Here is a 13629-nt window from a genome sequence, read left to right on the forward strand (position 1 = left end):
AAAACCCGTTTGCGATCCTGGGAGGATTTTTTTTCTATATATGGGTGCAGGCGGTTTGACATTATTTTTGCAAGAATTTTTCCGCCGATAGCTAATAGCAAAATTCCCCGGTAATTACCGCAGTCTGATGCACTTCCTTTGTTCTTAAATATATTCACTATATTCGCGTTGCGAAAATCGTGAGGTACCTCTCCGCTTTCCCATACGACATCAAAGAGAGCCTTAAGATGATCCATAATTTCTTTACTTGCACACTTATAGATTTCCGCCGGAATCGCGTCACAGCCAGCTGATTTGTTGCTGTTTTATGGAGGTCTTTATTTCTTGTTCTGTTATTGGGATGTCTAATACATCGAGGCTGTTATACTGAGGTATTGTGTTTAGTGCTTCCATATTGGGGTTGTTTTCTTGGTTAAGGATATGGCTGTAATGTTCTTTCCAGTGATTTCTGATTTGTTCTTCCTCTTTTAGAAGTTCGCCATTTTGAGCCATGATTGGGCAGCTTACCTTCTTAGTTGGACCGTATACTTCTTTTACAGCCTCGAAGAATTTACGATAATCGTGATGAGTGGCGTACTCTTGAATCTGATTCGCTTTTTGTGACCACCAGTTATCCTTTACTTGGCGCAGTTCTCTTCGAAGGGTGTTGTTGGCTGCTTTAAAGTTATCTACCAGTCTTGGATTAAGTGGATTTGCAGTGACGGCTTGATGTGCTCTATGCTTTTGTTCCAAAAAAGCCTGTATATGCTGTTGATTTTCGTCAAACCAGTCTGGTTGTTTCTTTTTGTTCGACTTTCCCAGTACTGCTTCGCTGGTTTTATGAATCGCATCCCTTAATTGTGTCCAGTCTTGTTCAGCTTCCAATATTGAGATTGAAGTTATCGGTGGAAGTGATTCTTTGATGGCTTCCCGGAGGGCGTCGGCGGTATTCTTGTTCTCTAGATCCCGTACGTTCAATCTGGTCATGTTGTTTTGCTTTTTACAGCGTGGATGTTTGCTCTTAACTGATTTTCATTTTTTTTTTTTTCATTTTTTGACATTTTTTTCATTTTCAACAGTGTCAGCATATCCGCCAGCCGTTGCGGCAAGAAAACAGAAGCGGGAGCAGATCACTTATAGTAAGGAACAACTACAAGTTTTGGAAATTTTGTTCAAAAAGACCAGGTACTCCGATATATTTATGAGGGAAGAAGTTGCCGCTAAAATCGGTGTTGCGGAGTCGAGAGTTCAGGTATGGTTTAGGAACCGAAGAACCAAAGCCCGTACGCAACAGCAGCAACGCGAGGCAGAGAGGAGCAAGCCAAAGAAAATGCTGACGCCGACAAGCAGCATATCGTCCTCTCCGGGAACAAGTTAAAAACAGATGTACCTGGATAATCTGTCTTGGAAAAGATGACCGAGGTAAACCGACTTAAAGAACCACAATAATTAACGACTACAAGTTTTGGAAATTTTGTTCGAAAAGACCAGGTACCCAGATATTTTAATGAGAGAAGAAGTTGCCGCTAAAATCGAAGTTGCGGAGTCGAGAGTTCCGGTATGGTTTAAGAACCGACGAGCCAAAGCCCGTACGCAACAGCAGCAACACGAGGCAGAGAGGAACAAGCCGAAGAAAATGCGACGTCCTTCCGCATCATCAGCGACATCATCTTTGTCGCAACCATCGACTTCTGTGTCTCAACAGTCCACTTCCGCTTCTTTGCCACAACCGCAACAAGAAGCCTCAATAGTAGCCTCGACTGCTATACTACCGAAAAAACTTTCACCACCGTCAAATATGCTGACGCCGACAAGCAACATATCGTCCCCTCCGGGAATAAGTTTAAAAACAGATGTACCTGTCATGGAAAAGGTGTAGAATCTGTCTTGGAAAAGATGACCGAGGTATGCGGCTCGTCTGACATTCCGACAACGGGGAGTCTCCATATAGTCAGCAAAACTCCTCGTCACCGTTCGGACATGCAACTCAAAAATCAGCGACTATGCAAGTGTGCCAGATTTCGCCTCAATCATACGTGTCACACTTAAGTAATACTATTCATAATTTCACACCGGGAAGTAGTGCAGGAATATATGAACCTCACCCTATATATGTATATTGTTCATTAATTAGATGTATCTTACCCTATATATGCATATTTTAATTTAAGTATATTTATTTGTTATTGTCAATTATTCATTATTGATGTTATAAGCAATTAAGCATTTTAATCTATTGTAATAATGACGATTGATAAATAAATTATTTGTAACTAGAACGAGCTTCAGAAATGCTTAATTAACCCTAAAAAACATCCTCTTCGGTCACCGACCTGCTATTATCACACAGCATATCGTCCCCTCCGAGAACAAGTTTAAAAACAAATGTACCTGGACAATCTGTCTTGGAAAAAATGACCGATGTATACGGCTCGTCTGACTTTCCGACAACGGGGAGTCTCCATATAGTCAGCAAAACTCCTCGTCACACTCGTCATTTCATCTGTCGACTAGTTTTAATTAAATAAAAATAGCTTGGGTACCTAGGTCGACTCAGCCTTTAAATGAGTACTTGGGATTCACAATCCTGAGGTAATAATAGGAGGTTGAAGCGTAATGCTAGGCCACATTACCTTCTTTGTATACCGAACGGCTCTAGTATGGCAAGCTCTACCTTGCTACTCCCAAGGCATTAAACGCTATACCGGGTGCGTCTCAAAAGTGGCTCACCCTATAACTTTTTTATTTTTTTCAGATAAAACAACGAGATTTGGTATGTTAGTATATGACATAAATTGGGATTGATTGACATATTCAATTGTTTTGAAAATACGATTTGGGATCTTTTAACCGGCTAGGACAAGACACTAAAATATTAGATGATCAAATCTATTTTTCCAAGGTTCCTTGATTAAAAATTAGTGTTTTTAACACAGCCATGGCACTCTAGATTGAAATTTAAAATACAATTTGTTTTTGAGCGAATATGTCAAAAGTTGACATATGATACGTCATTCTATTTAGAATGTAATTTTCTATCGAATAAAGTAAAAAAATACCGAGGGTGCCATTTAAAAATCAAAAGTTGTAGTCATTTCCGGTGAAACAAGAAGTGACAGAAACAATTGAATTTGTAAATCAATCTTAATTTATGTCATATACTAACGTACCAAATCTCATTTTTTTATATGAGAAAATAAAAAAGTTATAGGGGTGAGCCACTTTTGAGACGCACCCGGTATACAGGAGCTATTATTATTATTATTATCAATATAAGATAAATTTATTCTTTTGTGTCGTATCTATCAAATTATTTTTTAATATTGTTAATATCAAGGACAACTTTTAATCGGCCTCCACAATTTTTCTCCACTCTCTCTTTTAATCGGCCTCCACACAAGAGAAAATATAGTCAATGGCGCATATGATTTTTGGCAAATTGTCCTAGTGATAGCCCATTTTCATACCCATGGTGAAATTGTCAATTATTACAGTACAACTTGTATTTATCTAATAAAACACTGGATTTCCTTCATAACTCCTTTATTTCATCGTAGTACTCAGGATTATATCACAAGCATGTGCTTCGTGCGAGCGCCCGGTGCCGACTATCCCCGGGCGCCTCACTTACAATATCTTATCTCCCATAACATTGTATCGCGTCTGTCATAAAAACCATGCATTATGAATAATACAATCTGACACGGCCAACCTGTTTAAAATAGTATACCTATCTAACAAAATATTATTTCCTAATCAACAAGGATAATTATTATAACAATTAGGTACAATACATAACATAACACAATATATTTTTTTACAAGCAAAATCGGACACTATGTAGATATTCAAATTATATCCTATTTTTGCGTGAGGAATCTCCCCATGAGTACATATATTTTGAAATACACAGCATATATATTTTTAAATTTTCAAAGTAAAATAACTCGATTATTTTAGACTCATTTCAAAAACGCACTAAAACACTGCAACCTGCTAACTCCTTTTTTTATGTGAATAAGTTTTTTATACCGTTAGAAAGAGAAAAAAATACTCTATAAATATGGCAAGCAGCTAAATATTTTTACAATTAAAAAAATTGTTATTTTAACTCAATAATATCTGCTAACTCCCAGTGATTTGAAATATCCGCAGAAGTGCTGCTATCTTCATAATTTCCGTTACGATCACGCTGAAGCAAATACGCGAATTTTTTACTCCTATGTTTCTATAGTACAGTACGTCGATTTAGGGTCGGACTAGGCCAGAGGGTCCCTGGTGGCATTGTGAGGAGGGGCCCGGGTGGAGTTTTTTACGTATTTTTTCGCCCTACGTTTTGGTCAGTTTTTCTCTATTATATATAGAAATTAGGAAACTACCCGTAATGAAAAGCAAACCAAAATGCAATGCAGATAAATTTCAATGCAAATATTGTTAATTGATAAAAAAACGTTTTTGGGATTATCGATGACCTCAGAATATTACCGTCACTTTTTTCTGTTTCATTTCTATTTAGGAAAAAAAAAATGAATGAACTACTAGGGGAGCCGCCAAGGCTGGGGCGCGGCTGGCAATTGCCAACCTGACTATATGGCCAGTCCGAGTCCAACCCTGCGTCGATCCATTCTGTAAATACAGGCTATCCGTAAAGGGTAAGGGGAGAAAAAAAGTTTTCCTCGACACGAGCAATTCCTGGGCGCGCTATAAATATTTTAAATAATATTGTTTATTTTAATATTGTTAGTAATAATAATATTACTTGTATAAAAATTTCCAAAGTACCTCATCAATTTTTTTTTCGACATTTTTCAACGTAAACGAGACATAATCTTTATAAAAATTTAAAAATTAAGGAGAAAAATAATAAAAATTTAATACAATCACACAACTATTTTACCGATATCGACTTCACTGTTTTCCAACTTCGGCCTGCTACCGTTCTCGTCAAAAAATTAGGCTGAGCATCCTGTCAATAAAATTCGACAAATTTGCAAGTGGCCGATGTAATACCATTTTACTAGATTTCTTCCAGAATATAGAGCTATATCCATAAAATCTACCATATCTTGTAAGAACTATAAGTTAATTTTGTAAATTATTTTCATATTCATTCGGTCCAAAATGGCGCTATTTTAGTTCATTAAAAATGCATTAAAATTTTATTCGTTTTTGGACTTGTGTATTTTGCTTCCAGACCGACGATATTATAAATATATGGTTATGAATATCATTTTTCTTTTTAATTTAACTGATTATTTCTAAATCTGCTTGGGTAATATTTAATTCCATTTTCAAAATTTCAAACAATAAAGGTTGCTATCTCCAGAAATATATCTTTATTTCTTATTTTTGCAAGACGAATATCTGCCTATTGTGTCTGAGAAAAATGAAGTAACACGAAATATTGAGTTTTATTGTTCGCCAGTAAATAAAATTATTATCTCTTTATCATATTAACGCATGAATATATTTCCTACATGTGTACATATTTTTGTACCGTTTTTTTGCTCTCCTGTAAAATTATAAATAATGGAGTTAGCAGTTTATCATATTTTACCGACGATATGTTTCTTTTATATCTACCAGCTCTGAAAACATTTACACTTATTTAAGACATGTATTTATAAAAATGGGACCTTTACTTATATCACTAATGTAAAGAACACATAACATTTTACCGAACCAGAGTTCGTGACAATCTACTACAATGTTTTATGGTAGTCGTTGGTTTTTACTAACTAAATAAATGGCACACTTATACAAGTAAATTTCCGATTTGTAGAAATCAATACTTGTTTAATGAGAGAAAAAAATTACAGCAGTATTCATTTGAATTGTTTTCAATTATTGTTTCTTACGAAATTTGTGTTTGAAAATAATTACAAAACGTTATATTTTTAATGATTGCAATATAATTAATGTTTGAAAATAATAACAAGTATATTTTCTCCGTTCAAAAGGTTTTCTGTTCAATATTTCATTCAAAATAAATTCCTTAACACGAGCTATTTTAGGAATTAGGATTGTCGACAGTAATAACTACCCATCCATCCGACACAATCTCTGTAAATGTAGAACATACCCCCTAATGGGCAATATAAACGAACGATGAGGTCTGACGAAAAATATAAGAAGAAGATATAGTGTAGGTAGGATTATCGCAGAAAAAAATGGGCCAAGGCTCTATACCATAAAGATTGTGATATGTAATAAAAAACACGATATCCCGATCTTTATTGAAATGAGATTTTTTCATTTCAGATAAAGGTGTTAGATATTGAACATTTAGAAAATTACATAAATAAGTCACAATACTCCATAACACATACATATTTTTTGATAATAGCCCTTTCCCTTTTAATTAATTGTTTATAAATTTCTCTTAATTAATTATAATATTTAAATATGTCTTTATAATTATTTTATATTTAGTTGACAGCAGCGGGTGAGCTACTCAGTGTTGACAGTTTCTTTTCAATTTATCTTTCTAATATTTTCCCAAAATACCTGTTTATTTGGTCAGTACGGCAACGCCGCTAACTTCCGTTTTCTGATGTCATTTCTGGATTGTCAAAATCTTTGGAGGTTCATTTTTGGTCGATGATTGTTCTTTTCCCTCCGATCGCCATCTTGGCGTGGTGATCGGGAGGAGATCGTCATTTTTGGTGGAATCCTTGCCTGTTGGTTCCTGTTGGGATTGCCAGCGTAATTTTTGGATGTGGTTGGAGAATATTATAAGTTTCTACAAAGATTTGCCTGAACCAAAATAGATTTGTTTTTTGGTCTGCCATGTTGTCAGATATTGGATATGGACAACAATTTTGAATGGATCCACTAATTTTGTTATTTGTCGATGGTTGCTGGATGAGTTATTAGTTACGCTTTGGGTTTTTTTTTGTTTCCGGTTTTTACTTTTTCCTGGGTTTCCTTTCTTGCTTTGATGGTTTAAATTTTACACTCACTTGTACGTGATTACATGGTGTCGAGACATCCACCCTGTTTTTCAACTCAACAAAGATTTGTAGCCTTGCTGATGCAACTATAGTTCCTGGAGTTCACCCTGTTCCACCCCGTTCAAGATTGCCGTGCTCAGCTGTTGCTGTTGGATAAGTTACTCAGGCTTGTATACTTTTATTTTGGGGTACACTATAAAAAGGTATAGATAGTACAGTCTGATTTATTTTTATTATTTTTTTTATAAGTAGTTTTGAACATCTGTAATATTTCACTTAATGATATATTTTTTAATTTAATTATATACTTTAATTACAAATTTAAATAACATTTTAACCTCATTATCAAAATTTAAACCTATTTCATTACTTTTTTTGGTTGTTATAAAATAAACGTATTTTATAACCAAATATTAATTTTAATTAATATATTTAGATTTAGTAGAGTAGAAATTTATTTGTTTTATTGCATGAATGAGGTTCCGTCTTGGGCAAATATCTTTTCCTAATAATAGTTTTCTGAATATTTAATGTTATTTAACTATTAGGTAGATTCAGTGGCACTCATTTGAGCACAAACCTTACTCACCCTATAATGCTCTCCAGGCGAACAGCACCGTCGCCGTAATGTATTAATAAAATTATATTTTATTATTACGTTGCGTTACACACGTAGTCAGTATTTGATTGAAAATGTATTTAAATAAACTGCCCATATATTGCTAACATAGTTAACAACATGCGTGTCGAGAGTTTAAAATGTATTATTGTATGTTGCGCGATTTATTTGTCTAATCTCCTCTTATCAATACAGGGTTAAGCAATAGTGCGTCGGGCATCTATAGCTCCTAGAATATAAAACTTGTATTAACTTGTATTAAAAAATATATATATATATATATATAATTTGTTGATGGTAATTGATGAATTGATAATTGGTTGAAAAATATATAATATACTATACAAGAACTGTCCTGAAATCAAAACTATAACAGATATTTACTTTAGATGATCTTTACTAACTTTGCTATAAATATCGTAATCTTAAATCATACAGGATATTCAAAACTCTATGCCAAACTTCCTAAAATATATATTTTTTTCCTTTTTTTAAATGGAACACCTTGTATATTATTTTTTAATAGATTGAGAATTAAAAAATTAACATTTTTTGCATTTAGAGTACTTCACAATTTTTAACGGTTTCGCAGATATTTGCGGTTTTATGTTTCGTATGGCATTTTAGTAGTAAGTGCTGACCATCTAAAGTTAATACCTAATGTAGTTCTAATTTCAGGATAGTTCTTGTAGGTTTAACATTGTTTTTCCGAAAGGCTGTAAAATACATGTTTTGTATTCATTCATTAACATCTCTGAAACTATGGGAATATATTTACTCATATCTTAGGATTATGGTAAAGTGATCTGAAAGGCAGCCAAAAATGCAATAATAAACAAGGTGTTCCGTTTAAAAAAACATCCCGATCCACTCACAATTTTTTGTGCCACCCTGTAGAAATTAAAATATTTGGCTGAAATACATCTTTGTACATTATACATAGTATGTTACACTTTAGGTTTGCACTTAAACAAAATCCCCATGTTTTTTATTCCATGAGCTACAAATACCCGACGCACTATTGCCGGACCCTGTATACAGAAAAAAACATATTTTTTGAGCATAATTTATTATATTACTGTTTTTTACACCATTTCATTTAAATCACGTTATATACAATATGCACTTCGTAAAATTAAATCACAAATATTTTCAATTCTATCCTGTAAGCTATATCTCTCTGTCCCTTGTGGTACTCGCAAACATGATAAGCGATTTTCTTTATTAGTAATTTCACCCCTTTGGCAAGTCAAGACCAACATAATAAATGAATTATCTAGGCTCACACGGCACTAACTATGCAGTTATACGCCGATTATCACTTCAGACGCGTCAAAATAAACCTATGGCAAGAAACGAATTACGGTGCTAAAATTTACATAGTTCTTCCATTAAGATAACGATTTATTTATGGAGATTAGGTCCAAGAAGCGGCTTGTAAAATAGTAAAAAATTGGCCGGCCCAGCTGAATAGATATCGGGTGCTTGTTAAATATAAATAATTGTTTGGCTAGCGTCTGGCATTTTTGCCAGTTTTATTTGGGATTTTTTTGAACTCTCTCTTGACCCCTGACATGAAGGAGACGTACGTCTTACATCGTAATTCCATATTATTTTACTATTACTTCTTTTACTTTTATAATTTGTCAGTTAGTACCAATTTTATAAACCCGTTATTAGATGTTGTGGGTCAGATTGGCCATATAGAATATTGAGGGCTCATGTCAATTATAAAATATTGAGCTAAAAATAATGAACCATTCTAGTTTTGTGTTTTGAATTTTACTCTATAATTTTTGTAGTACCTTACGTTAAAAAAAATGGCATCAAAGACCGATGATAATTTTAGCGAGGTCATTAGACATCGTTTACTTGAGCCGTACCTTTGGCCGTACTCTTCTTAATTTTTTATTGGCACTTACTGCTAGTTGACCTTAAGAAGGTTGTAATTTATTTTTAAACTGAGTAAAAATGATTTTTAAATGGCGTAGTTATACAGGGTATCCAAAAAATGAAAAAAAAATTAGCGAGGTGATTGGACGTCATTTACTTAGCCTGTACTCTTCTTAATTTTTTTAATGGCACTAACCTACTGCTAGTTGACCTTAAGAAGGTTGTAATTTATTTTTAAACTGAATAAAAATGATTTTTAAACGGCGCCGGCGTAGTTATACAGGGTGTCAAAAAATGAAAAAAATAGATATCCGAATAGGAATTTTATTGAGAAGCGTCCTTTGAAAAACTACTTCCTATTTCGCAGAGCTGATAGTATGGTATATGAAAAATCAAAATTAGGCAGAAACCCGTCGTTGGAAGTGAAGAAAAAGAATTCTTTTATAGAAAATCCAATATATCTACAAGTCATCGTAATATAAATCAAATAACTACTTTTTTATTTTTCTTGGTAAAATAATAAATACTTATTAAAGTGTTGTAGGTAAATTAAATAAAAGTAAATTGTTCTAAATTTAAATAAAGTCCATAAACTAATGTCGATTTTGAAAATAGCTACAGCAAAATTCCATGGCGACACCAGCCATCTTGATTGCCATCGAGTGGGACAAAATTATCGTCCGGAGGTAAAATACCCCCTCAATCGGATCTCCGGGAGGGGGTGCCTACTCGAGCGTATCATCGGAGAAACAAAAAACATCAATGTTTCACGTTCGCGGCGTGGAACGTCCGCACTCTACTGGACAAGATAAATTCAAATCGACCAGAGAGAAGAACAGCACTGGTCTCACAGGAACTCCACCGATTAAATATAGATGTTGCCGCTCTAAGCGAAACACGCTTTGCAGATGAAGGTAGTCTCACTGAGGAGCATTACACCTTCTTTTGGAAAGGTCATCCCGCAACACACAGGAGAATTCATGGTGTAGGCATTGCGATCAAAAACGAAATCGCCACCAAGTTAACAGAAGTACCTATTGGTGTCTCCGAACGTCTTATGACCCTAAGGTACCCCATATCAGACAAAACTTACGTCAACATCATTAGTGCCTACGCTCCCACCCTTGACGCTAAAATTGAAGATAAGGATAAATTTTACCAAGCTTTACAAAATGCCCTTCAACGAATTCCAAAGCACGAACGAATCATCTTGCTAGGTGACTTTAATGCCCGTGTAGGCAAACAACAGGAAATATGGCCTGACGTATTGGGAAAACATGGAATGGGAAACGCAAATAGCAATGGTGAACGCTTATTAGCAACATGCGCAGAGTATAATCTTTGCATCACCAATACGTGGTTCATGTTGAAGGACAAGTTTAAAGGTACCTGGAAACATCCTAGATCAGGCCACTGGCATCAATTGGACCACATAATCGTTCGAAGGACGCATCTAAAGGATGTTAGGCTCACAAAAGCTAGAGTAGATGCCGAATGCGGCACTGACCACCGACTTTTAATTTCAAAAATGAAAATCCAGTTAAAACCCAAACATCCACGCTGTAAAAAGCAAAACAACATGACCAGATTGAACGTACGGGGTCTAGAAAACAACAATACCGCCGACGCCCTCGGGAAGCCATCAAAGAATCACTTCCACCGATAACTTCAATCTCAGTATTGGAAGCTGAACAAGGCTGGACACAATTAAGGGATGCGATTCATAAAACCAGCGAAGCAGTACTGGGAAAGTCGAACAAAAGAAACAACCAGACTGGTTTGACGAAAATCAACCGCATATACAGGCTTTGTTGGAACAAAAGCATAGAGCATATCAAGCCGTCACTGCAAATCCACATAATCCAAGACTGGTAGACAACTTTAAAGCAGCCAACAACACGCTTCGAAGAGAACTGCGCCAAGTAAAGGATAACTGGTGGTCACAAAAAGCGAATCAGATTCAAGAGTACGCCACGCATCACGATTATCGTAAATTCTTCGAGGCTGTAAAAGAAGTATACGGCCCAACTAAGAAGGTAAGCTGCCCAATCATGGCTCAAAATGGCGAACTTCTAAAAAGAGGAAGAACAAATTAGAAATCGCTGGAAAGAACATTACAGCCATATCCTTAACCAAGAAAACAACCCCAATATGGAAGCATTAAACACAATACCTCAGTATAACAGCCTCGATGTATTAGACATCCCAATAACAGAACAAGAAATAAAGACCTCCATAAAACAGCTTAAAAACAACAAATCAGCTGGCTGTGACGATATCCCGGCGGAAATCTATAAGTGTGCAAGTAAAGAACTTATTGGTCATCTTAAGGCTCTCTTTGATGTCGTATGGGAAAGCGGAGAGGTACCTCAGGATTTTCGCAATGCGAATATAGTGAATATATTTAAGAACAAAGGAAGTGCATCAGACTGCGGAAATTACCGGGGAATTTCGCTATTGGCTATCGGCGGAAAAATTCTTGCAAAAATAATGTCAAACCGCCTGCACCCACATATAGAAAAAATTCTTCCAGAATCGCAAACGGGTTTTCGTACCAACCGCGGCACTGTCGATTCCATATTTTCCATCCGTCAACTACAGGAAAAAAGTAAAAGAGCAGCAGTCTAAACTTTATGTTGCATTCATCGATCTAACAAAGCCTTCGACTCTGTGAACAGAGATGCGCTTTGGGCAATTATGGAAAAGTTCGAGTACCCAACAAATTTCTTACAGTGTGTAAAAGCCTCCATAACAACAACAAGTCAAGAGTGTCACATCATGGATCACTGAGCGACCCATTCCTAACAAATACAGGAGTTAGGCAGGGATGTGTCTTAGCGCCTCTCCTATTCAACATATTCATGGCAGCGCTCTCCATTATAGTGGACAGCAAACTGCAGGAGAGAGGATTGGGCATTAGATACAGATATGACGGCGGTCTGTTCAACATAAAAAGACTCAGGGCAAAAACACGTACAAAATTTATCACAGAACTTCAATACGCTGACGACTGCGCTCTAGTTGCAAACACGGTACAACAATTACAAGAAATGTTGAACACATATACCTGGGCATACGAGGCTTTGGGCCTTAAGCTGAACATCGGCAAAACTAAAATCATGTGCACTCCCCCGGAAGATCACAACAATGCTATAAAAATCGGAGAAGAACTATTCGAATATGTGGCGGAATTCAATTACCTTGGCAGTTTGATTTCGGAAAAGGCCAATATTGACTCTGAAATTCAGCACAGGATTAGTAGCGCCTCAAGAGCATTCTGGAAATTAAAAGACAGGGTTTTCTACAATCATGACTTGAGTACAAAAACAAAACTTGCAGTATACCGAGCAATTATAATCCCCACCATGATATATGGGAGCGAAACCTGGGTGCCTTACCGCCGACACATGAACGCATTGAACAAGTTGCAACAGAGACACCTTAGACAACTCTTAAGAGTCCGGTGGTTCCATCATGTCTCAAACGTATCGGTCCTTGAAAAATCTAACTGCGAGAGTATTGAAGTCATGGTCACAAAATCCCGCTTAAGATGGGCTGGTCACGTATGCAGAATGCAAGAAAACCGCATACCAAAATCTCTGCTTTACGGTGAGCTTGTGGACGGTAAGAGGAGGCGGGTGGACAACTGAAAAGATACAAGGACATTTTCCACGAAAATTTAAAGGGAATTAACATGCAGAATGAGTGGGAAAAAGCAGCTCACAATAGAACTCAATGGAGAAGGGTTGTAAACTCAGTTAACAGCGGCAACCAAAAAGTAGAGAGGCAACAAAGCAATGAGATTTTTGAATGTCTGGAGTGCGGTAGGCAGATAACATCACGTATCGGGCTTTTCAGTCACAGAAAAGCTCATGAAAGAAAACGCCTTGCGTGACCATTTTCTTTATGTGTGTCGAATACTCGTCAGCGAGTAACGGCTGTATGTATGTATGTATGATTGCCATTTTAATGAAAAATTGCTTTTTATTCAAAATCTGAGCCAGATAGGTATAGAAAACCCTAATATAGTTTGAAAGAGCATTTAAATCTAATTCAACTTATTTTAAAAATTACATAGTGTTGCATTTCAAATAACGAAGATTTTATGTAAAATAAATATTTAAAATTGACCAGCAATTTTTGATACCCCTGTATACACTTAAGGAAGCAATAATTTTTTTAGTA

Source organism: Sitophilus oryzae, unplaced genomic scaffold (genome assembly GCF_002938485.1).
Source record: "Sitophilus oryzae breed Bouriz unplaced genomic scaffold, Soryzae_2.0 scaffold_395_pilon_pilon, whole genome shotgun sequence".
Lineage (NCBI taxonomy): Eukaryota > Metazoa > Arthropoda > Insecta > Coleoptera > Curculionidae > Sitophilus > Sitophilus oryzae.